At 31.8% G+C, this 3,682-nt stretch overlaps 1 long non-coding RNA gene across 2 annotated transcripts; it reads left to right on the plus strand.

The window, feature by feature from the left end:
• Positions 1–1,377: 1,377 nt before the first annotated feature.
• On the plus strand, positions 1,378–2,802 carry LOC127144520 (uncharacterized). Of its 2 annotated transcripts, none has more exons than XR_007816306.1 (3): positions 1,378–2,113; positions 2,244–2,328; positions 2,642–2,802. It is a non-coding gene; the product is annotated as an uncharacterized LOC127144520 (long non-coding RNA). The 2 variants fall into 2 exon arrangements; XR_007816307.1 differs by having other exon boundaries at positions 2,646–2,802.
• The last annotated feature ends 880 nt before the right edge of the window (positions 2,803–3,682 follow it).

Genomic DNA, 3,682 nt, shown 5'->3' on the forward strand with positions numbered 1-3,682 from the left:
AAAGATTTCGAAGTTGACAATGTGAGTTTCACTTGCTCTCTATATAACTTCCAAAATTTCTTGGTTGACCGTGAGATGAGAAGTTCTTCTTCTAAGAATTCATATGCAAATTCATTCACTTTATGGTATATAATAAATAGGCTAAAGCCCGATGCAACAACTTGTGAAGGGTTGTGCTTTGCTACTTCACTACAAGAAAAACTACCTACTATGACAGTTCACTACAACTCAAATGGAGAGAAGATAAGAAAAAAATGTCATAAATGTCATATGTGCATTTTTTGCGGGAAAAATCGCTGTTTTCGGATTCTACTTTTTTATGACAGTTATTTATTGTCATAAAAGGTAAAAACATTAAATAATTTTATTTTAATAAATTTTAGTTTAATTTTCCCCAAAATTGGAGCCCATCTCACGCAAACCCTTTCAACTCTTTAAAACTCGCCAACCACGTTTTCTTCTTCCAGCTTGCACGGTGAAGTTAATCCTTGTTTTCTTCTTCTGACCCCACCGTCTTGTGCTAGTGTGAAGCAAGAAGGAAGTACATCGAGAGACCTCCAACTCAGATGAAGAAAGGCTTCACTCGCAGAATAGGCGGTGGCGGTCCTAAGAAGAAGCCTGTCTCTCGCTCTGTCAAAGCCGGCGTTCAGTTTCCTGTCGGCAAAATCTGCCGCTACTTGAAGAATGGCTAGAGTACCTTGCGTTGTTACTCTCAACGAGCCGAAATTGACACTCCGGTTTATCTTGCTGTTGTGCTTGAGTACCTCGCTACTGAGGCGAATATATACTATTACTTCGTTCTTCTTAGATTGTCACTTTCGATTTACTTAATTTAGGGTTTCTTTTTTCATTTTTTGTTGGAGGATTTTACATGTTATGATTGTGTGTGTGAAATCTGATCGTTTATTCAATGGATTATATGCTTGGATTGGAGTGCATTTTAATTTCTTTATTTCTTATTAATGGGATAGCATAACTCGGCTAATTCCCCACATCAGCACCACAAATAAAGAACGTAAAATTCTTCTACTCTTTTCCTTCTTGACTTAGATTATGAAGCAAATAGTATAGCAAGCTATCGCAGCTTTAATAATCTCATATTCTATCGAAAACCGGTGATGACAATCTCAACACAATACGGTCGTTACCTACCAGAAAGGTAATACCATCAAGATGTGATGGTAATGGAATAACTTGGAAGCTACAAGCACTGAGTTTGTAGATATAATAGAAAGGTTGGCTGCTCCACAACTAAGGTTGCCATCCAAAAAGAACAGAAAGGTTGGTGGAAAAGGCTCTTGAAAACCAAAAAAAAAAAAAAAAAAACCTGCTCCATACCTGAAGGTTGGCTGGAACAAATGGTGTGATGAGTATGAGTCAGACTATAAGCTCCTACTTAGATCAGTGTTCTTGAAAATTCTCATTTACTGTCATTCCACTTGAAAATTTTCATTTACTGTCATACCCACTTGGATTTACTTAGATTTTCTCACCCTTAGATCTCAATTGAAAATTCTCATTTACTGATGCAAAGCTATTTTCAACTTATTTTTTTATTTATTTCTGAACTTGTATTTATGGAGTTTTCTTTTGTCAAACTTTCTTGGTTTTGCTTTCTTTCGGTGGCTTTTTTGTTAAGGAATTTGTTGTGAATAAATTCACTTAAGGATTTTTGTTTGCTTCCTTTTTGGTTTATGAAGATTTTTGGTAATTTAAAATAAAGATTTTTTGTGTTGGGGATTATTCAGGCTGCTTGTATGTTTCTCTAAGTACGTAGGTTAAGGGTGCTTATTGAGATTAACTAGAGCTGTCAATATATTTAAGCCTATGCAGAAACATAGAAACTTGAATTGTAGGCCTTCAATTAAAACATATAATCTACTTTTTACTGAATTTTTGAGTCGATGTCATAATACTTATTTTTTCTCAATTGTACTTGTGTATCAATTGAAGGTTTAAGACTTACAGGTGCCATTTACTAAAAGGTTAAAACCTTATGATATTTATCTAGATGCTCAGCTTCATATAGTTCTAAATTAAGATGATCACTAGTGCTTACCTTTCGTGGTCACACACGGCTTATAAATGCTACAATTATTAGACAATCAGTGAGGTTAGCTTCTTGAGACTCTTTTAATATCTTATGTATGTTTTCCTTTTCAATGACTTCAAAAATTAAACATTATCTAAAACTCTATGACCAAGTACTTTCACATTATTGTTGGTGTTTTCTTATATGATAGAGATCTCTTTATGGGAGTTGAATAACAAGATATCTTCTCCAAAAGAAGCTTGTGATGCCTTATGTCTTTTCTTATCAAATTCAAGGTACTTTTGCAAGTTGAGTTCATTTAACATAGATTTTTTTTTTTCACTTCAAGAACCAATCCAGAAAGTCATCTTAAGTATGGGAAGTAGATTTTCAGATTGAAAATTGGGGGATTCAATCTATGTAAGTAGTTTCTACATTCCTACCAAAATTTATATTTGACTATTGTTGTTTAAAGTATATTTTGTATCATTTTAGTTTTGATGAAAGTGTTTTCTATGCTTTAAAAGTGCACTTTTGTTAATAATAAGTGTAATGATGATACCTACAACTATTAGTAATAATCGTAACAAGTGTAATGTTCTTATGAAGTTAGGGCATGGTGGAAAGGTTTACAAACATGTAGAGTTCAATATAACCTCACCATCACCACAAGCCAAGAATTTGTGTTACAAGTATGATGTTTGGTCTATCCTTCCAAACTTGTGACTTAATAAATATTCTTGTGTTGATATGAGTTTACTAGTTTGGTTAAAATGACGTATTGTTAACATTTTGGTCTTAGGATCATGTTGATCTAGAAGGTTGGAGTTAGTTTTAAATATTTGTTTATTGTTGTTATAAATTTGAATTCAGTTTATAGGTTTGCAATTAAGCCTTGAAGATTGGAGTTAGATATCTTATTCTTGAAATAAATGGGACTACTAAAAAGGTCTATTTAAAAATATTTTAGTTTGCCAACTAAAATATTTAAATTACATATTTATTAATGTACGTGTTTTCTTGTGATTTATCTTGAAGTTATTAATGAAATGCAATGGGAACTATAATGTATTTAATTATTTGTACTTCAAGGTTATTTAAAAGTGTTTCAGACTAAGTTTTAAGGCTCTTAATAAGGTAAATTGCATTTTCTTTAAGTATGATAATTTTTTTTATCTATATGTTTGGTAAAGGCATTTTCTTTGCAAATATAATTATTATTCTTCATGTTGACTTTGATGTATTGGGTTGAATTCTAAAATGAATGTTATTTTTTAATAGGTCTTTTGCAATTATAGAAGTGCAGAAACCACCTAACAAGTGTGTCTTATATGTTTCTGAGAATAGAATCCTTTTTATCATCATTCTGTCATCCAAGAATGGAATTCTTTTCATTTTTTCTCTGAAATTTTTGAACCTATCTTTGTTTAGTAAAGATAACGATTCTATGCAAATGTTATTGAATTTTAGTAGTTGGCTCCAATATTGATGCAATTTGTATAAACTGTTGATCTAGATTAATAGTTTTATGGAGTGGGGATGACTATTCTTGTTTTCATAAATTGTAATCATATGTAGGTAGTTGCTTTTGACCTTTATATAAAGTTTCATTAAATTTCAAAAATGTCACTCCTTTAAGAGAAGTTAAAG

Source organism: Cucumis melo, chromosome 12 (genome assembly GCF_025177605.1).
Source record: "Cucumis melo cultivar AY chromosome 12, USDA_Cmelo_AY_1.0, whole genome shotgun sequence".
Taxonomy (NCBI): Eukaryota; Viridiplantae; Streptophyta; class Magnoliopsida; order Cucurbitales; family Cucurbitaceae; genus Cucumis; species Cucumis melo.